The sequence below is a fragment of the Acipenser ruthenus genome, chromosome 3 (genome assembly GCF_902713425.1).
Source record: "Acipenser ruthenus chromosome 3, fAciRut3.2 maternal haplotype, whole genome shotgun sequence".
Classification (NCBI taxonomy): Eukaryota; Metazoa; Chordata; class Actinopteri; order Acipenseriformes; family Acipenseridae; genus Acipenser; species Acipenser ruthenus.
Genome location: NC_081191.1, coordinates 11,712,215 through 11,736,178, shown reverse-complemented (window position 1 = coordinate 11,736,178; position 23,964 = coordinate 11,712,215). Strand labels below are relative to the sequence as shown.

The 23,964-nt window shown below is 36.2% G+C and overlaps 1 protein-coding gene across 1 annotated transcript in view; it reads right to left on the bottom strand.

Moving 5' to 3' along the window:
- Positions 1-22,825, bottom strand: part of calcr (calcitonin receptor) — a 108,463-nt gene extending 85,638 nt beyond the window's left edge. The window contains exon 1 of the mRNA XM_033993602.3: positions 22,470-22,825. The gene's annotated coding sequence lies outside the window, so the exon portion shown is untranslated. The remainder of the gene's footprint in view (positions 1-22,469) is intronic.
- Positions 22,826-23,964: the final 1,139 nt, after the last annotated feature.

Genomic DNA, 23,964 nt, shown 5'->3' with positions numbered 1-23,964 from the left:
TGCCTTGTGAAATGAATGCATGCTAAGATGGCGGAAGAATAAACGTTCTTTGCTTTTCTTACTCATGTCTCGTTCTTAATAATTACTTGCCCGGTCACTACAAATTGGCGACGAGGATGGCTAAGGCTGCTGTTCCGCTACCTGCTTTATTTCTTCCTTGTGTTGGGGAGCCTGCAATTCCGTTCCTGACATGGATGAAGGTGTTTGATAACGACCTACTTGTTATCAATGCTACGGGGGATGACTGGCCTGTGACAAGAAAACGTGCAGTCCTGGTTCATTGCTTGGGGACAGAAGGACAGCGGATCATTTACACGTTGCCAGGCACAGGTACCACTTATGACAATGCTGTTGCCACATTAAAAAACTACTTTAATCCTAAAGTGAATGTTGTGGTCAAACGCCATAAATTCCGACAAACGGCCCAGCGGCCTGAGGAAGGCGTAGTACAATACATTGCTGCATTACGTGAACTTCTCATTACTTGTGACTTTGCTGATAAGGCTGATGAAATGCTTCGGGATCAGATTGTTGAAAAGTCATCATGTACACAAATTCACGAACGACTTTTTTGTGTGGACTTACGTGAACCTAACAAGGCAATTATCATTGATAGCTACCAGCTTCCACACATTGAAGAGCTGTTTTCTGATCTCCGAGGTTCCACGGTCTTTTCTACTATTGATTTAGTGAGTGCTTACCATCAGGTTCTTTTGCACGAAGAGAGCCGTGACTTAACTGCGTTTATTACGCATGAAGGTAATGTTCAGGTACTGCCGTGTGCCCTATAGGTTAGCATCTGCACCAGCTGCCTTTCAGAAAATTATGTCGTCAATCCTGCAAGGACTTCCTGGAGTGCAAAACTACTTAGATGATATCATAATATATGGGTCATCTTCACTTGATCATGACCGTAACCTGCAAGCTGTTTTACAACGACTGAAAGAGTCAGGATTACAACTCAATGCTGAGAAATGTACTTTTCACCAGGACAGTCTCTGCTTTCTCGGTCATGTGATCACTGCAAACAAACTACTGTCTGACACTGAACATATCACTGCTATCCTTAATGCACCTGCCCCAACTGATGCATCTACATTGTGTTCTTTTCTGGGACTTACCTCATGGTACTCAAAATTCTTGCCGAATTATGGAATTCGTATGGGCTGACGATGCACACCGCAGTTTTGAGCAAATTAAACACCTGCACTTGTTATTTTCGACCCTGCTTTGCCAACTTTAGTTTCTACCGATGCATCCGACTACGGCTTGGGTGCAGTCTTAACTCAGATACACCCGGATGGAACTGAATGTACAGTAGCGTTTGCTTCACGCATTCTGTCTGCCGCTGAACACAAATACTCAACAGTTGAGAAGGAGGCACTTGCTTGTGTTTCGGCAGTGGTAAAATGGTGAACGTACGTACTGCTCGCCACTAAAGGCATAGAATGCGCAGGAATGCAAATTGCCAGATGGTCTGCACAGTTACTCTGCTTCAACTATGACATCATGTACCATCCAGGTTCTCAGAATTCAACTGCTGACTGCCTCTCCAGACTATCTTTGCCTCCCACTCCTGATTCGGAACCGGACTTGGAACCTGAGCTCGTTGCCTTACTCTCCACTGTGCATAGTTTGCTCTCAGTCTCTGATTTTGCTTCGGCTTGTGCAGCTTGCCCTGAACTGAGTGCTTTACGTAACCAGATTGTACACGGATGGCCAAAATCACTTAAGACTGTTACACCGGAATTGGCACAGTACTTTCCAATCAGATACGAACTGGCTGTAAAAGACTAGTACATTTTCAGAGGCTCGAATCACCTTATTGTACCAACAGCGCTAAGATCGACCCTTGTTGCTTTGGATCACGAAAGCCACCAGGGGGTCGTGCATACTAAACAGCGCCTACGTGATCTCTACTGGTGGCCGAAGATGGATGCCCTCATTCAAGCTACAATTGCGTCCTGTCAACCCTGTTAGCTGAATGACAAGACCACTAAAACACACGTAGCGCCTTTCTAACCAGTACAATTACCTGAGGGACCATGGCAAAAGCTTGCAATTGACATTGTAGGTCCTTTCGAATCTGGCTCTTGGGACTGTCATTTTGCGATTACACTACTTGACTATTGTAGCAAGTGGCCTGAAGTTGCCTTCGCATCGCATGTTACTACGGATGTCATTGGTTCCTTTCTGACTTCTGTTTTCAGCCACAAAGGGAACCCATACCAACTGGTCAGTGACAAATGACTGCAGTTTACATCAGCTGCCTTCGCTGCTTTTCTTAAAGAGAGGGGCATTAAATACATAAGGTCTTCTGTATATTATCCGTGGGCAAACGGGGCAATTGAACGTTTCAATCGCGTCCTGAAGTAGTGCATACAGACTTTCAAGCTGCAAATCACATAGTGATCCAACAAAGCAACCATGAAGAGCAAGGAGCTTTTGAAACAAGTCAGGGATAAAGTGGTAGAGAGGCACAGAGCAGGAGAAGGGTACAAGAACATTTCAAAGGTGCTGATTATCCCTCTCAGCACAGTGAAGTCCATCATTAAGAAGTAGAAAGTGCATCATACCACAAAGACACTACCCAGATCAGGTCGTCCTCCCAAACTGAGCAGCCAGGCACACAGGAAACTGGTTTGGGATGTCACTCTGAAGCCAACAATGACCTTGAGAGATCTGCAAAGTTCTGGGTCTGAGATGGGAGTCAGTGTTCACACATCAACAATAAGCCAGTCCCTTCACAAAGCTGGCCTGTATGGACTGGTGGCAAGAAAGAAGCCATTACTCAAAAAGCCTCCTCTTAAAGAACATATGGAGTTTGCGGAAAAAAAAAAGCATGTAGATGCAAATATATTAAATGATTACTTTTCACAAGTTTTTACAAAGGAGGATACAGACAACATGCCCCACATGTCGACCTGTTCCTAACCAGTTTTATATAACTTTAGCATAACAGAGGCAGAAGTGTTAAAGGGACTAGGAGCTCTTAAAATAAACAAATCCCCTGGGCCGGATGAGATCCTCTCAATTGTACTCAAAAAAATGAAATAAGTTATTTACAAACTGCAACAGTCTCTTGACACAGGGGTTGTACCGACAGACTGGAAAATTGCAAACATAATACCTATCCACAAAAAGGGAGACAAAATCGAACCAGGTAACTACAGACCAATAAGCCTGACTTCTATTATATGTAAACTTATGGAAACTATAATAAGATCCAAAAGGGAAAATTACCTATATGGTAACAGTATCCTGGGAGACAGTCAGCATGGTTTTAGGACATGGAGATCTTGTCTAACTAACCTGCTTGATTTTTTTAAGGATGCAACATCGACAATGGATAATTGCAAAACATACGACATGGTTTACTTAGATTTCCAGAAAGTGTACCACAGGGATCAGTATTAGGTCCTCTGCTATTCCTAATCTACATTAATGATTTAGATTCTGGTATAGTAAGCAAACTTGTTACATTTGCAGACAACACAAAAATAGGAGGAGTGGCAAACACTGTTGCAGCAGCAAAGGTCATTCAAAATTATCTAGACAGCATTCAGAACTGGGCAGACACATGGCAAATGACATTTAATAGAGTAAAGTGTAAGGTACTGCACGCAGGCAATAAAAATGTGCATTATAAATATCAGATGGGAGATACTGAAATTGAAGAAGGAATCTATGAAAAAGACCTAGGAGTTTATTTTGACTCAGAAATGTCTTCATCTAAATGTGGGGAAGCTTTAAAAAAGGCCAACAAGATGCTCGGATATATTGTGAAAAGTGTTGAATTTAAATCAAGGGAAGCAATGTTAAAACTTTACAATGCATTAGTAAGACCTCATCTAGAATATTGTTTTCAGTTCTGGTCACCTTGTTACAAAAAGGATATTGCTGCTCTAGAAAGAGTGCAAAGAACAGCGACCAGAATTATCCCGGGTTTAAAAGGCATATTGTATGCAGACAGGCTAAAAGAATTGAATCTATTCAGTCTTGAACAAAGAAGACTACCCGGTGAGCTGATTCAAGCATTCAGAATTCTAAAAGGTATTGACAATGTCAACCCAGGGGACTTTTTCGACCTGAAAAAAGAAACAAGGACCAGGGGTCACAAATGGAGATTAGATAAAGGGGCATTCAGAACAGAAAATAGGAGGCACTTTTTTACACAGAGAATTGTGAGGGTCTGGAACCAACTCCCCAGTAATGTTATTGAAGCTGACACCCTGGGATCCTTCAAGAAGCTGCTTGATGAGATTCTGGGATCAATAAGCTACTAGCAAACAAACGAGCAAGATGGGCCGAATGGCCTCCTCTTGTTTGTAAACTTTCTTATGTTCTTCTAAGACAGGTTAGAAAAATTACTGTAGGTGCTGCTTTTGGACAGTTCGCCTTCCGAATTTTCCAGCTATTGGACCTACTAGAACAGGGGTTTTCAACCAGGGGTACACGTACCCCTGGGGGACTTCTAAGGGTCATGGGTGAAAACCAGCAGTTTTCACCCAAACCATTGTGACATAAATTATTTATTAAATAAACGGGGAGGAAAAGAAACATGTTCATCAGATTATTGTCCATTTTATTCCAACTGTTGTGCCATTCAGTAGAGCGAAAATTGTAAAGGGGTACTTGAGCTGAAACCTTCAGAAAGAAGGGGTATAGTTTCAAAAAAAAGGTTGAAAACCCCTGTACTAGCACAATATTTGTGTTCACAAAGCATTCCCATTAAAGAGTTAATTTGATAAAAGGTGAAGAATTCTCCATAAGCCATGAGGCGTGATTGAAGTTGTATTGTATATTTTGAAATGAAATACCTGCACCTGCCAGATTGTTTAAATTGCTTTTCTAATTTTAAGACACACACACACGCACGCACGCATGCACGCACGCACACATGCACACACACACACACAGACATTTTAAAAACATTCCATATGTATGTTGAGTATGTATGACTTACTGTTCCAACAAATATTTAAAATATAAAAAGACAGCTATATAAAACATTGGCAATTGAGTTTTGGAATACTACCAGTATCTTAAGAAACTAAATATTTTGAACACTAAAATACAGTAACAGGGATTTCCTAAAAAAAATAAAAAAAGAGAAAAAGAAAGGTATTGTAGCAAGCCAGGGGCATGTGGCAGAAATAACTCATCCATCTGACCCAGCAGTTTGGGTTCATGACCCAGCAGTTTGGGTTCATTGCCCAGCGGCCGTCTTTATTACTGGGCAGTTCCCAAAAGGCACCATCCTGAACAGAGCTTAGCATGAGACTGAGTTTACGCTTGTAATAAGTACACAAACAGAAATACAAGGTACTCATTCTGAGTAACCACATGTACGACGCTAAATTGCCTCCTGAACCTTTCTCCAGCCCAATATGGTGACCTCCTGGCTCACTAACTAGCCACAAAACACCCCGGTTTGCACATTTCACCATTATTTACAGACATTGTACTTTAGATATTTGCCTTTCACCATGACTTAATTACATATTTGGATCGGATGGACCAATCTGCTCCTATCCCTTAGACTTTATACATAGACTTTAATTGTGTACTGCCAGATCCCTGGATCATCATATCATACTTCTAGACTTAATGCCATTTGATACCTTGTAAACACATTGTAAACAGTACATACAATCTTTCTCAGTTTACCTCCATACTATACATATATATATATATATATATATATATATATATATATATATGGAGCAGTATTCATCTTGATGACCACATAATCAATTAAGTATTACTTCACACAAAATACATATTGCACCACATTTACACATGTATTGAATATTGACCCTAAACCATTCAGAGCTGGTGTAAAACCAAGGAAACATTCAACCTTATGTGATGAAACAATGTACTGAAGTTAAAAAAAAAACAATTAAATTAGTATGATGGCACAAGTTTGGACTTAACATAAACACATGATGGTGTGCCTTGTGGAAAAATCTGTGTAAAACTATGAGAGAAATGTGTTCTAAACACATACACTTATAACCAAAACTGAATGTGTAGGAGGGAATACATTTGGCTTAAAGACTTGCATCTGAGTAATAAACAACAAAATATATTTGAAATAAAAATGGCAGAATAACAGCTAGATGAATTTTCATACAGTACGCAACAATAAAGTACCTTTAAAATAAATGACCATGTATACCTTTTAGTACGCGTCGGTGCAAGGATTGCTGAATAAGGTGTTTTAAAGGCATGAAAAAAATGACATGCCTTAATGTCATGTTCTGCTGTTTCTTTCTGCATTCTGTCATTTTTAATCTAACCACGAGATGGAAGATGTACAGACCCACAGTCGTTTGGCTACATATAGCACCTACCAGGCTCCTCAGTACATGTGTTTTTTCCCATCACCTACAATGTATGTGCTTTTTTTACTGAATTGATATCCATCGTTTTAGAGTGATTGTGGCTAACAAGCTAATTCCACTAATTCCTGTTTTGCATGTCAAAGGTCTGAAATGTGCAGTTTTGCAAGAAACGCATGTTATAGCCCACATTTGTTTTCATTTTACATGATATTCAGAGTTACATATTTATAGGGCAAGCTGGATGGGAAAGAAAAATGACAGAAAATAAGCCATTGAAGGGTTGGAAGCAATTCCACCTTCCAGATGAAATGACCAAGGAAGTGCAACGCTATCTGGAATACATGTTTACAAGTGTACTTGTGAGACCTATATACCAAATGGATTTATTTTGTTAGCTACAAACACTTCTATTTTATATTAAATCGCAGGAGTCAATATACATTTTTAAACATCAATTAATCAGTTTAGACTCCTACTCTGCTTGATTGCTCTCTGTATCCTTCTTCCTGCCAGCTGAAAATTATTCTTTTGACTGCAACTCTTTCTCAAGCACTTCATCAATAAAGACGTCTCGTTCCTTGATCTTTACAGGTCTTTAACGTTTAAAGTGTTCCTATTCCAGTGGGTTTGATTAATGCGATGGTAGGGACTGTTTTTATTTTTTGAGCACTTTTAACTTTGGCACAAACATTGAATTTTCAATAAGAGTTATACAAAAGAAAACATTATCACCACTGCATGAGACATTCCAACAATCAATAGGAATCCTGTTTCTAAATTTCTAATGCCTTCTTTTTACAGTGTGTGTGTGTGTATTTCCTGTATTCATTTATAATCAAATTAATAGTAATAAGCATTTTCTTAGCAATGTATATTTTAATTCTAAGTAGATTATTTAGCTTTTTATAAATCATAAAGCATTAGTTAAAACTACTTTGTATATGTGCTTCACTTACATTCATTTGTACATTAATCTTACTCCATGTGTATTTTTTTTTGGCGGATTACAAATCTGTTGAACTACATACTTGTCGCCCATTTAACAGTGTACTACTTTAATACTGTGTGTATTTTCAGTTATTATCAACTGAAATGGAATTCTTAAAAAAATGCACCTCCTTTGTACCTTGTACTGTACTTACATTTACCTTGACAACACTTTTTTTCTTCACACACAATAAACTAACAATAGTTCCCATGGAATAAATGGTACAAAACCCTGACATTGTGAGCTTCAGAATGGTTTGTAAACTCGCAAATGCCAGTAGAATCATTGCCTTCATTCTATAGCAACTCTATCTAAAAATAAAACAGAACAGAAAGGTCACAGAAAAGGTGTGACTAGGATGTCTCCATCAGCTTGTTTTACCTCGTTACACAGATTTCCTAAATCCATTCACTTGGCAAGCTTTACTAAGGGATTATGCATTGGGGAAATAGTCTACTCATTAGTTTGGATTATTCTGATATATTGTTCAATAAATCTCCCTCACAATAATAATAATAAAAAAATCTGAAGTTCTGGTTTTAATAAAAAAAAAGATCACTTTATAAAAAGAATACCCCTAGATCATCATATTATACTTCTAGACTTAATGCCATTTGATACCTTGAGCAAAGAACACATTGTAAACAGTACTTACAATCTTTCTCAGTTTACCGCCATACTATATATATATATATATATATATATATATATATATATATATATATATATATGAGACAAATACGGTAAAATGTGTTTTACTGCCATAATGCATATTACAGTATATGGTTATTGTGTTATATGCAAATAAATGGCCAAATTACTTTTGAATATTTCTTGCAGGCAATTCCCCCATATATATATATATATATATATATATATATATATATATATATATATATATATATATAACGATGATAAAGATTACTTTCAAAAAACAGCTCTGGAAATAATTTGTTCCACCATACCATACTAGCCAAATAAGAAATTTACAACAAGCCGGAACGAATGTATCTAATGCCTTTTCCTATGCACAGGAGGCATCCTTGTTAATTAATTCATACTGGGAAAGACAGGTGACAGTAATTGAATAGGTCTATTTGGAGATAATTGCAAGGTTTATAATGATTTTCTAATGGGCTGCTTTAGGTATGAAGAATAATAATCTAGTAATAATTGACTAACAGTGGTCCCACTGGACTATGCATGATGCAACTTTGCTTTGGTTTATCAATCTTTGGGGGAAAAAGTAGTGATTCTGAGTCATAATTAAAGTTATAGCTAGCAAACAGATGTTTACAGGGCTGTAATGTGATGTTTTTGTTCAAAAATGAATGTTCTCCTTTGAAATGATTGTGCTTGGTGAATTATTGCATTACTCCAACAGAAACACAAATGGTCATAATGGATTCTCTGCCACCATACATACTTCTCATGCTTGTGCAGCAAACCTCTACTTACAATTGAAAAAGCCAAGAGGTATAACAAATAGTCTTTTGGTTCACAAAATACTACTGTTTCTAATGGAAATCAGTCTATTATCTGCCTGTTGTCTGTAAGGGTTTGGGCATGATTGTGTGGAGGTGCCAAATAATATGTTCTGTCTGTTACAATTAAAAAAATGGTAATTGATTGCCAGTGATACATGCATCCTATTAAAGGTCTACGGTATACTGGGCCTATAATTATTACTCTTTTATGTGAATAACTTGGCATAACACAGTTTCTCTGGAAGCCCCGTTTTTATTATAATACCTTGTAATATGAGTGAATCATAAATCCAGCAGATGCTATGGTTCTTTCAGGGATATTAACTTAGTTACTACACAATGGTTCTGAATTACTCACTTAGAATCAAATGTTTCCAAAAAACAATGCATGATAATGGAGCTGCCAGATCTGTGTTGTCCTCCGGCACTATAGGTCTGGTGGCATTGCTGTGGATCTGCAGTGCGAAAAATGACGGCTTGGCAGGAGCACGTTTCGGAGGACGCGTATTCCAGCCTCCGTTTCCCGAGTCGGCGGGGGGGTTGCGAGCGGTGAGCCGGGGATACAGATAATAATTGGGCATGCTAAATTGGGGTGAAAACCGGGGTAAAATAATTGGCGACGACTAAATTTAAAAAAAAATATATATAAATAATTGTTCTCATTTTTTATATTAATAGTTAAGGTGTATCTTAGTATTAGATAATGTCTTGAACGATTGAGATGCTAGTGTTATCGTAATCAATTTTGTAAAGGTGTCTAGCTATTCTGTATATCAATTCACAAAAAAAACAATTGACTGAATCACTGACAGTAGGAACTGTGACAACTGAGTTTACATGTGTAAGATTTAAGAGGAACATAACAATTATTTTAAATTACAACAATTAGTGAATAGATGGCCAAGCACTTTCATCGTAATGGATAGGCAAACTTGTTAGATATGTTCTTCCACATTCCTTATGCAAGTATGAGCTGGTTTAGAATGTGGTGGCCAGCTCTGAGCCAAATTTTACCCAGGGGCCTTGATAAGGCATTGAAAAGGAAATCCACATCTACACATACACAACTGGAAGTAATACTCAACAATGGCTGTCTATTAATCATAACTCTTTGGCAATGACATCTCTACATAAAGTCAACAGTTCACTTTGTCCACTGGGCTACAAATTCCTGTTTTAAGAACTGCGATGGGAGACACATTGCAAAATACTGTATTGTTTCCAGACACAAATAAAAAGGTAACCTCCAATTAAAATCAATTTCCTGAATAGCAAAGCATTGAGAGGAATAGCGGGCAAGTATCTTTTGTAATTTGTTTTCAGCTTAAATAAGATAATGACCGCAGAAGCATTTGAAACATGAGACAGCTACAGAAAAAATACTTTAATGAAAAACAACAGGCTTACTGTACCTGTGTGACGGGGTACTCCCCGCCCCTGTGCAAATTATATTTAGTATTTGGTGTATTAGTATTTAAAAACGTAATCTGTATTTAAAAACATGCCAATTTGTTATTGTTTATACCTCGTGAGAATGCGTGGCCACACGAGTGCTTATTGACAAACTGGCTGTTGAACACACAGATGAGAAACCCCATGCCGAATGTGACAGAGGGATACACTAGGTAATTAAGAGCCAGTTAACCCCTCTGTCACAATATAAAAGACCTGCAGCTTTGGCTGAAGGAAGTTAGTGTGTTCGGAGGCGGAACGAAGGGTCGGAAGGCAAGGCAAAGTAAAGCTTAAAGTAAATATAAACAATTGCTACGCTTGCTGTTTATACACCAGCCAGCATGATACTTGTTTGGTTTCAGTTCCGTGTTATGTTCTGTCTGTTTCTTTTGGCCATCGAGCCATTTTGTTTTGTTCTGTTTTGTTTGAACATTTTATTTTTTGTTTAATAAATAGTGAGCACTGTAACGTCTCGTATTTACCCGCAGTTTCCGTGTGTGTGGAATTACTTCCCGGTCTGACGTCAACCCTACTGCCAGCCTGGTCACAATCTGTTAAATATATATATATATATATATATATATATATATATATATATATATATATATATATATACATATATATATATATATATATATATATATATATATATATATATATATATATATATATATATATATATACTTGTAGACAGCAGTTTCTTTGTAATTTAGATAATTTATTTAAAGTATTTTTTTTACTAAAGGTACCATTGCCAACCCTATAACTAGCTTGCAAATCTTCCTGATGTCTTTCTGTGCTTAGTTTGACCCACAATACACTATAAAACTATAGTTAATCATTCTCTAGTGCCTTTGTGTTGTACTGTAGGAAGAATCTAGGCAATTACTATGCACTAACATATGTCAATGGAAGCATAGGAGCATAAATAGTGGTACATACCTCAACAGTGCAGATCATAGAGCAGTCTGCTACAGAGATTTCATTGCAGGATAGGGTATAATTAATGTTTTTGTGTATAAACTGGACAATAACCTTTATTAGTATCTATCATGTTGTCTTAGCTGGGGATTCACTTAAAAAAACAACGCACCAGGGTTATTTCCCTGTTATATCATGACATTCAATTAAAGGCACAGTATATTTAATAAAAGCTGACTGAAGACAAGATTTAGGAATGTTTCTTTAGACAGCCAGCACCATGTGTGGGACATCTTCATATATCTGGAAGTTTGATTGATTTGTTTCATAAGAATGGGATACGGTCTTTCTGTCCTCCTATGTAGCGTAAGTAAGATTTTCCTTATCCCAGTCTCACTAATACAAATCAGTTAAATATCCATCCATCCATTATTATCAATTCATTTCAGTGTATTATGAACGATGCATGAGAACTACTAGATCGTTATGACCAGCATTATTATCATAATAATGTAGCTTTTTTCCCGCAGGATGTTTCAAGCTTCCACCCCTTCTGACAGCATGCAACACCAGGTTGACCAATTGTGAATTGTTTCACAGTCTCTGTTTTACATGTGAATCCTAAGAATAATTTCTGGAAAATAACATACCGCACATACGCACACTTAGCCTCAGCCACGCGTAAAAGGGCTTTATCTCCCCAACCACAGTAGCTACAGCGCTCAAACCAACTTTAATGTGAAGAAGACCAATTGTGAATTGTTTCACAAGCTATCCTTTACATGTGAATCAATCAAATAAATTGTGAAAAACAATAACATACCGCGTATACACACAAGCCTACCTGACACGTGTAAAATGGCTTTATCTCCTCAACCACAGCAGCTACAGCGCTCAAACCAACTTTAATTTAAAGGATGCCAAATGTGAATTATTTCACAGTCTGTGTTTACCTGTGAAGCCTAAGAATAATTTGTGAATACAATAACATATCGCATATACACACCACCGTCCCAGCGTCAATTAAAAGTGCTTGATATCCCCAACCACAGCAGCTAGCATTTTCAACAAAACTTTAATTTAAAGAAGACCAGTTGTGAATTGCTTCACAGCTTCTGTTTTACATGTGAATCCTAATAATAATTTGTGAAAAAACAAATGGTTGTGGATATCTAAATAAAAAAAAAAAATCAAGCCATTGTACGCATGTCAGGCTAAGTGTGTGCGCATATGCGATATGTTTTGTTTTTCACATATTATTCTTAGGATTCACATGTAAAACAAAAGCTGTGAAGCAATTCACAACTGTTCTTTAAACTAAAGTTGGTTTGAACGCTGTAGCTGCTGTAGCTGCTGATCCAGGAGCATCGTCTGATACGCCTGGAGTACAGAAGGAAGTATCGTCTGATTGCACGCACCGCTGCCAGGGAAGATCGGCAATACAGCCACCTTTTGGAAAGGCTGGACCACGCTGATCAACAGCACCAAGAGGTGGTTGTGTTGCACGCCGAATTTCTGCTCACAATAACAAGAGAACTGCAGGTGCCTACCCCAGCCCCGCTGAGGTAGGCACCCGTTCTGCTTTGCGTAGTCCTGCCGAATCAGCGGTCCGAGAAGTTTGTACAGAGCAATACTCGCTTCTGCAGCGCACAGGTGTACGGACATGTATTGGTGACGGCTCCATGTCCACCCGTACAAGTTCCACCAGTCGGTCAATCCATTGTTCGTCAGAGAAAGACTCGTGAAGCACAACCTCCTCCCACCAAACAGAGGGACGATGATGCGCCCGCATTCATCTTTCCTGCCGATGCACAAATAGAGGTCTGTACATAGGGACGAAGTGGATGAGGGTGTCTGCTGGAAAGAAAGCTCTAGATAAAAAAAAGCAGTAGATGCACGATTCCTTTCCTACAAACCCATTGCATGGGACTGAAGGAGTTCTTCCCATACAAGACTTAATCTAGCCAGTGTTTGTCTGTGTCTTCTCCATCCATCCATTTTTGTCGCAACTACGTTGTAAGTAGGCCTATGATTTTATATACCCTTATAACTAATTAGCAAATACACACAAATTATGTTTTCATTATTATACACAGCTTGTGTAAGTTTCCACATTTTCTGCATAATTAATTTTAATATTTCAACAAAGTACCTGTGTTTGAAACCAACACATCATGAGTTGTTTTTAATATATTTGTTCCACATTAACGCATATTTGTGATTATTGAACGCATAATCCTTTTGTTTAGCACATTAACAGTTACGCAGTTGGCTAAGACTAATATACATGGGTGTGTGAAAGGACGTCAGTAGCCTAAGAAGCATAAGAAAAGCAGTAATGGGAATTGGTGAGTGCTGTCGGTTTTTGTACACATGCTACTTCTACCATTTCTAGAACAACTAATTCTAAACAATAATAGTAATAACTATTATTATTTTCTTCTTCTTGACAGCATGAACCGTTTTAACTGCAAGCCTTTTGCATTCTAGACAGATGGGGGGTAACCTTCTCTTCATCTCTGCCTAGCGTGTAAAGCCTCATGTAAACCCCTATGCATTATTTGAACGATATCCTTTATAGCGCAGCATCTCTTTTCAGCGTGTTTGGTGATATTTAAATAAGCTCTCCCATTATTCTATTATTAATGAGGTCATTTGCAAATTCTCTCTCTAAAATAAACTCTCACGTAAACGTGGAAGCAGAACTGTCATAACCATAAAAGCGCGAGAGATCTGTTGTCACGCTTTTCAGTCTTTGTTTGTAAACTGACCCACAGTCTGGTAATCTGGGAAGTTCGGATTGAGTCCACTTGACTGCTAAAACAAAATATGTCATATAAAAAGTGTTTTATGTCAGGGCTTTTGAACTGTGTTTGTCCTGTACTGCACTTGATTGCTGTTGCCTCTCGTTGTCTCTACTGGAGAACCCTTGAGAATAAGAGGTATCACCTCAATGAGAAAACCCAGGCTAAATATTGGAAATTAATGAATGTTGCATTTCATAAAGTTACATACTTCCACACTTTACAAACATAACAGGATACACTTGATCATAAAATATGCTAGACAAGCTGACTAACAAATCAGAAGTTTAAAACTTGGAAATTTTATCTTAACTGGTTTTAGCTGGGGATAGGCACTCTTTGAAAACGTTGAATTATCTTGGGTATAGCTCTGTAGTATTCATACTTTTATAAGAAACAGATAAAAGAATAGAAGCCTTCACAGTTTGTCTGCCAGATAAGAAAAATATAAATAGAACTGTGAACAATATGGATTAACTATCGTCAACCCAAAGGGAGTTGCTGGAAGTGGGTTGGTACTAGAGGAAACTATACCAATGAAGGGTCTGATTTTTTACAGCTTGGTAACTCATGTTGAGGACATTTCTGATAAGGAAACTCTGGCACTAATAAAGCTAATCACATTTTAACATGTTTACGATAGCAATATAACTTCACTGTGAAATATAACATTACATTTAAGAAGAAATACAAAAGCAAAGCAGATTTATAATTTAAGATTGATAACAGTAAATATATTTCCTCTACATTCCCTTGCCAAGTCTGGAAAACCGGGCAGTAAGTCAACTACTAAAAATACTGGGTAAAAAGTGAAACACCATTGCTATTGGACTTTATGGACCATTTCAATCTCTGTATTATGCTTTACATATATAAATGTTAGTGTGAGAAAAAGTGGTCAATCGAGTACTTTGTTCCTGAAAACACTGTAAGGGAACGTTTTTTAGTATTTCTTGTTTAAAATGCAAAGTTGGTTACAGTGCAAGAGGTGGTTTTAACTAGAAAGCCTTGTATCTTTTTATTTTTTTTAATAAAAATAAAAGTCGGAACTTTAAAGTGTTAATATCATAATTGCATGGCCTATTACTATCTCAAGTAGCCATTAAGAATGTCCTTACATTGGATCTATCTTTCAAGGTCTATTTTTCTCCTCAAACTCATCATCCCACAACTGAAAACAAAATTACATTTCTCTCAATCCCCTTGACACAGATGAAAATCTTTTGAGGTATTTCAATTTCCACGTCATGGAGTGACCCAACCTCCACTCTAAAGAGAATTATTTGGTTTCTGAAATCTATCTGCATAAATCGCCCCAAAATATTCCTGGGGTTTGCTTCCTCTGGACCATTTCAAATGGTTGCGGATTGTATTTGTGTGTGTGTGGGGAAGACAAGCTATGTCATTATCTAATAATTTACTGCCCCAAGCATGTGGAACTTCAAGTTTAAGAATGTAATTCAGAAAGATTATTTCACATTGTCTTTACAATAATGAAGCCAATCATACTAGAAATAAAATCTTGTTAAAATGTACAAATAAATCAAGACTAATCTGTATATTCAATCCTTTGTTGTAACTTCAATGGCCTTATTTTGACGGAAGTGCAAAAGCACAATTGTAAGATAGAAAACTAGCAGTATTTTTATGATGTAACTAAATGATTGGTCGAAGCAAGTTTCTTGCTAGTTTCATATAAAAAATATTGCCCAGAAAAATTGCCTTTGCACTTGCTTCAAAACAGGGTCTGCGGTGTTTAAAAATGATATAATGGGCATCAGTGTGGAGTAGTGGTTAGGGCTCTGGCCTCTTGACTGGAGGGTTGTGGGTTCAATCCCTGGTTGGGGACACTGCTGCTGTACCCTTGAGCAAGATACTTTACCTAGATTGCTCCAGTAAAAATCCAACTGTATAAATGGGTAATTGTATGTAAAAAATAATGTAATATATTGTAAGTTGCCCTGGATAAGGGTGTCTGCTAAGAAATAAATAGTAAGTGACTATATTTATATCAGACATATAATAACACTATGTAACACAATTTTTGTTCCTGGGTAGTAAGTGTTATTTCCTAATTGCTTATGCCTCAAAAGTATAGAAAATGGCTATTATTCCCCACAAACTTTGCTTTTGTGACCAGGACAGTGATATTTTGAAATTACCTATTTCCAATGAGAAAACGGGCTAATTTGTGTCTTTTCGTTCACATAAAGTCAGAAAAAAACAACATATGAATCCAAATTAACATGTATTTATACTAAAGTAATACAAAAATACTACAAAAGATTTAGGAGTGAGTAGTTTTTCGAGATTTACGATTATACTGTAAATCACTTTCACGAATCAGCTCCCAAATGTAGTCTCCCATCATGTTCTCGTTATACTGTCCTTCATTGACAGCTCATCCAGGAGCCTCAAAGCCGTGCTGCTCCATAATGGTAACAAGTACCCGTCTCTTCCCCTGGCTCACTCGGTGCATGTCAAAGAGGATTACAACAGCATCAAGACCTTGCTGGATGCCTTGAAGTATGATGAGTACAGCTGGGACCCCCGGAAGGTGTTGATGCCACCACTGCACATCAAATTGGGCCTTATGAAACAATTTGTCAGAGCTCTAGATAAGGAGTCGGCAGCCTTCAAGTACCTTCAAGACTTCTTCCCTAAGCTGTCTGAGGCAAAGGTCAAAGCCGGTGTCTTCGTCGGACCACAGATAAAGAAGACCCTGGAGTGCAATGAATTCCCCAAGAAGCTCACTAGTAAGGAGAAAGCGGCTTGGAACAGCTTTGTCGCAGTGGTTCGGGGCTTCCTGGGCAATCACAAGGCTGAAAACTATGTGACGCTGGTGAAGAACTACGGCACAATGGGCTGTAGGATGTCCCTCAAAGTCCATATCCTTGATGCTCATCTTGATAAATTCAAGGAGAACATGGGAGCGTACTCGGAGGAGCAAGGCGAGCGCTTCCACCAGGATATACTGGACTGTGAACGCCGCTACCAAGGACAGTATAACGAGAACATGATGGGAGACTACATTTGGGGGCTGATTCGTGAAAGTGATTTACAGTATAATCGTAAATCTTGAAAAACTACTCACTTCTAAATCTTTTGTCGTCATTTTTGTATTACTTTAGTATAAATACATGTTAATTTGGATTCATATGTTGTTTTTTTCTGACTTTATGTGAACGAAAAGACACAAATTAGCCAGTTTTCTCACTGGAAATAGGTACATTTCAAAATATCACTGTCCTGGTCACAAAAGCAAAGTTTGTGGGGAATAATAGCCATTTTCTATACTTTTGAGGCATAAGCAATTAGGAAATTGTATGTAAAAATAATATGATATCTTGTAACAATTGTAAGTCGCCCTGGATAAGGGTGTCAGCTAAGAAATAAATAAATAAATAATAAATAATGGTAGATTACAATGATCACAATATTGCAACACAAGCATGCTTTGTAACACCGACATTATTAATGTACTGATGGGTATCCCCCAATATCTTCTACTCAATAGCATATGTCATTTTTTCTTTTAGACTGAATCCTGTAACACTGCTTTTACTTTTTTTTTTTTTTTAATTCGTAATCCAGTAACACTGCTTTTGGATATGTAATGAAAAATCACAGTGCCACCTACTGGTCATGCACTGAATTGTTGCTGATACCCTGGCTTTTGTTTTTGTGTGTGACTGAATTAAAAGAACTACAAGAGACGAACCTGATTTTCAAGGCTTTTCACACAATGTGCAATTTACTGTTTGTTAATAGAAAATAAAATGTAAACATATAAAAATAAAAGTTATATGGATTTATTTTCCATAGCAAAGAAGTACATGGCACACTGGAGTTAACATACAGTTTGATGGAATTAGCAAGATGCTGGGGATAGCCACAGGATGAACTCATCTTCCTCACCTAAGCCCTGTCTGGATCAGGAGATTGTGAGTGTTTAGTTCCCTTGCTGGTTGAAGAGAAAGAAAGGCACCATATATTAAAGAGTTCAGCCCTGCAACTTGTAGAGACTGTTGTATGAAAAGAAAGGCCAAGTAAACCAACGGTGTTGAATTGACATTTCTCTCAATAAAGAAATAAACTTCAACATACGTCTCTCTCAAATACCGTCAAAAAATGCAATAAAAAATTGCGCCTTTCGAAAACCATAGTACTTCTAATTACCGCCTCCCTTGAATAATCAACTTCAATCAAACGCTGCAGCGTTAATTCAAATGAATACAGTATTTCTTTCAGACACGATAGAGCTTTAATTCTCATAATGACCAAGGTCTTCAGGGAATATTGAGATATTTATCAACAAAAAATATACCTTTAGGTTAATGTGTTAGGATGCAGTTTATTGATTGTTTTGAAGGATATCTTTTTAAAAATGTGTTGTTTCCTCAAGAAGCTGTTTGGCAGTTTGTGCTTGCTGACCACAGCACACATTTCACCAACTCAGTCAATATAAATCTGCAGGAATAAAAACCTTCCTTCCATGAACTACTTCTCACTGTTTTACTGGCTGTTCTTTATAGAACCATAAGCATTTTCTATGGAATGCTTATTATGTTTATGGGTTTTATGTATTTATTTATCTACTTTAGCCATGTATTGTACCCCCATTTCCTCCCCAATTTGAAATGCCTTTGACCTCACAGCTGCATTGAACCTACATACTGACTGAATGGATTGAGGATCAACAGGTCACCTCCATTTCTGTCGTCTAGCCAATTGCCTCTTCTCACTCGGTCACTTAGGCAGCTGCCGAGCTATTGCACCATGGAGGTAAGAGTACAGCTTGACAGGTCTCTACTTGGCCATGTCTGGCACCCAGCTCATTTCTTCCTTAGCTCACAGGAACGTAATGACTAATACAGGACCTATGAGTCCTAACCCTAGCTCAATAATCAATTCTCTGTAAACCTACTACATAACGTGAACTACTGTATGGAGCACTTATTTACTTGAGTTTTTTTTCAATTACTCATATTGTTTTTGTTGGTGAAAAAAGAGAAACTTGAGCAAGTTTGTGTATAGAGTCATCACATGAAACAATCAGCTGCAGTGCAGTTTACAATAAGCCATAAATGCACCCTGAGATTTCCGAAGATAACAACCCAATAGAGAAATGTCACAACTGAATGGGAAATGATCCAAGTCATCTAAAATGACAGTCAGATCTGCATCTCCAACCGCGCTTCTACAGCATCTCTGACCCACTAAGTTTGTCACTGGCATAGTTACTTGCATACATATGCAAGTGTCACTGTGTTTATATTATTGAAAACAACATAGATTGGGATGAAATGAGCACCATCTTTAAAAACAGTCCGCATTAGAGCTCCCAAACCAATCAATCAAAACGGTATTGTTTTTATCAGCAATAAAACAAAGGTGTATTTGTATATTTCGAAAATAAGACATTTAAAAGGACAATCATCTTTACATTAGACTGCATATTGTACTGGCTGTACTTCACACAGGATAAATTTGACAATATCCAATATATTACAAAATAAGCTATACAATATATCAGCTACATGTTTTTTTTTTAATTTAATTTTGTGTTATTGAGGTGGATGTGATTCACCTTCATTAAAAACATGTTAAGAAATTAAATATTTTTAATGGTCACAGTAATAGACTCTGGTGTAGAAAGGCAAACAATCACTATACTATTACATATTACACGGCTCATTAATGACATTTACATGCAGCAAATAAATTGATCTGAAATAACTGAAATAATTCACATACGGCATTTCTATTTTCGTCTGTCCACAGTGGAGGGAGCCAAAGGGAATTAAACTATACACATTTTCATCTGTTAAACTAGAACCTTTCTTTTAAGACTCCTTTCTCTTTTCCATCTGTTTCACACATTTCCAGTGTCTTCTTTGCAAGTCGATGGGAGCTTGATAAATGATCCGTGTCCCACATCCTCTACAAAGATTCAGTATGATACTACACACAATTATTTCAAGGATTTTGTATTTGAAAACATCGCCTGCATATCTGATATTAGCTCATTATACAGTATTAAATAATAAGAGTTTACTTTTCTTAGCAGAGTATTTAAAAAAAAAAAGTCTGTCTCAGCAAAATCTGTTAAAGGACTACAAAGTCAACTATTTCTTAAGCCTTCACTAATTACAAGTGAATATTTGTCTTTATATTTGATTGTCTTTATATGTGATTGTGTCAAGTAAAACTATTTTGTGAGAGGAATAAAACAATATAGTTGTATATAACTATGAAGAAACTATTTAGTTACAAGAAGGAGCAGTTCAATTATTGTTCTAAGTATTTTACTTTTCACTTACCGTACTTCAAAATAGGTACCTTTGAATATTCTGAATTTGTTGAATGGTCCCATATACGACATAAAACAAAGACAGCATATTGTAACTGAAACAACCTTTTTAAAACTTGAAAAGGAGAAAAGAGAAATAAATTTCATGTGTGCAATTTTTAACTGCAAAATGAGACGGACCTTAAGGTGTTTCATGTAGAATAGGCAAAGTGAGAATAAGGGAGGAAGCCAGACTCAACAGATAATAAACCATTGCAAAGTTACACTGTAGTCAAAGAATCTATAAGGACACCTTCCTCAGGACCAGATATTTTAAATCTTGTTGCGAGGCAGAAACAACATGACAATGAAGTTAAAATTAAATGTAATTTAAGGGTAACAGGAATCTGGTTTATCTAATATGAATAATCTTGGACCTTTTTTAATTCATAATTTGATGATTTTTTTTTTTTTTTTTTTTTTTTACTGATTATTAATATGTTTTTCAATTGTACAGTACATATACATTTCTATATATTTATGTAGTTGAAATGAATGCTCACTAGTGCTTTAATGTGATGAACTTCATTTTCAGAAACTTGGAAGTGTTTTTTTTTGTTGTTGTTGTTTTTAAATACTTGCTACTTTGGTATGTAGTTGATACAACTTTTTGAAGAACAGTTTAGGGTGTAAGCACTTATTATAAGCTTGGTATACACCAAACTTCACAACAAAGCACTTTATAGGGTATAACCAATCACTAGTAGAAAACATGACTTCATGTGTTCGGGTTAGGCATCACGGTTAGTATTTCAGTTGACATAGTAAGGTACTGATTGTATATTAAGTAAAACATTCATACAAATACATTTGAATATTTTGTGAGCACAGCCCATTATCTGTATGTAATATATACAGGTGGTTACAATGTATTTTTAGGGTAATATATATATATATATATATATATATATATATATATATATATATATATATATATATATATATATACTTTTAACCCATTGTGTATTAGTATTTAAAGTGTGTGTTCCTAATAGATTAGGTACAGTTTAAATTTGTGTTTTCAATAAGCAAAGAGTTAAATTACAATTTACAAATAAAATAATAATAAAAAAAAATAAAATAAAAAAACCCTACCATATAATTGTATTGTTCAATATAAATATTAAAACAAACAAAAAACATCCTTAGCTTTTTATGGGTAATATATTTTTAGATGCATTTAGAAATAAATAAATAATCTGTATGCGTGCTGGAAAAATGACTGTCCGTAAAGCATATATTTGAAGTAGGTTACAAAGAAGGATAACAAATTCTGCAGCTTTAACTTTTAAATAACAACATGTTCTGTTTTATATACGCAGGTAAAACAAAGCCTGTATTCCATGTGGCAAGCTTATATTTTAAGTCAGTTGGTGTAATGGTAATAAAATATGGAAAATATAATAATACACATATATACCGTATCTCTAATCAACTGAAAATTTAGTTAAGGCAGATCATAGCGCTTGTTGCAAAACAATAATAATAATAATAATAATAATAATAATAATAATAATAATAATAATAATAATAATAATAATAAGTGTGCTAGAATCGTTCAACTCTTGTTTTAATCCCTGTCTTTATAATATAATAGATGTGATCTTTAGTATGTGTACACGTTTCTTTCAGTTTAAAGGCTGGAGTTATACAGGTTGAAATGAGTGATAGGCAACATGCAATAATTAAAAAAAAAAAAAAACTGTCAAAGAATGAAAAACCAAATGACCTATGTAACTGGAACAACTTCTGACCTGAACCCTTTTCACCATCCCAACATTTCATTCACACGCTTCATAACCAATTGAACCGAGTACCGCACTTGTTCTACATAATCTTAAAATACGGTCTGTATGGGATCACATTAAAATAAATATGTTTTATTTAGTTTTGTTGTATTGAAGTATATTACCATATGAATAACAGTATTTAAACAAATCCAGTACCGACATACTATATAAGCATTGCAAGTGAGCATTACAGACGTTACTGATATCATTGTGACGTTGCTGATAGCTTTACTAGTCAAATGTGGAGAGAGAAAAAGAAAATTAAAAATAGCTTGTACATCTTAAACACTAATGTAAAAAAAAAAATGAGAAAAAAAACCCTTACCTGATTATGCTTTATAAACCGGGTATTCAAGTCGTATAGACGATGAGCTTGGTCAGAGAATCCACAGATAGAGTTCAGTTCAGAGGATGTAGATACCTGGAATTAAGTGCCTAGTGAGTTCCTTTGGAAGTGTCCAACATCAGCTAGACTGACGGGGCATTCCTTCCTTTTTCCTTTTATGAAAAAATACAATATTTTCTTTACAAGAAACCGGGGTCCGGTTAACGGAAGGATTAACGTTCACACGTTAATGTCTTTACATACTTAAAAAATAAATCAATAATAAAAAAGTATCTATATAGATATAGATATAGATATATTTTCGTGTTCAGTGCTATTCACTGCTTCTAAATCTAACCGCTCTCTCACTTCACCAGTATAGAATTATCCGCATGAGACTAACAGACACACATTGTACACACAGCATGCAAGCAAGCACGAGCTCCTCCTCAATGAGCCACTGGCCGTTGGGCTCAGTTACACTTAAAGATACATTACCTGTATGGGTGTCTGATCTGACTGACAGCTCGGTGCACAGGGAATTCACATTTCTAAATGAAAGTGTAGATGTGTGCGCAGTTAAAGATTGTGTGATGTGAGAGTACAGCAATGGAAGAAGATTTAAGGGATTACACGTACTACAGTTAAAATGAGCAGACAGACACGTTAGTAATGCATACCTGTCAAAATAAGGGAGCTTCTGTAAACTGATATCTTAGTGGCCTGAATTGAAGTGAATACCTGCATAAGACAAAGGCATACAACTATTCCACTGCTTTACTTGGTGGAATGATAGACTGTGATATGCTGCTTCTTCTTATTGCTTTTAAAAAGGAAACCTATCAAACAGAAAAACGAGTTTAGTTCAGGGTGGCGGATGACTTTACAACAATACAGAACCGAAAGTGTTACATCGTCAGAATGTGGTATGTGTACCAAAACTTGACCAATCTAATTTAAAATATATTTTAGTCTGTAATCCATATATTTATTTTATATAGATTACACTCATGAAAATATACGGTGCGCCATATATTTTCAACATATAAAATAAATATATGGATTACAGACTAAAATATATTCTATATCCCATATATTTTAAATATATAAATAAGGGGCTAATTTCTATATATGAAAAATATAAGGATCATAGTTTTCTACCATACATTAAAAATATATGTTTTTCCCATAAGGGTAGCATCTACTTTGACTTCAATTCGAGTGAAATCTGCCAATCTGATTTAGACATGTAAAAAATGTAAATATACTGTGTTCTTAAATAGTAAATGTAGTATTATTTTTATTATGTATTTTACAAAACAGAAACGTTCTGTTTCACTGTCATTGCAGTCTGTAATGCAATGGTGCATTTATAAGATGGTGATTCACTTCATTTGATTTCAGATCATGTATTTTTTATCTTTTCTGATTAACACAAAAAACATATTATATTTCTGTATTTCACCTTTGTGTAGGTTCATGATGGAATAAAAAA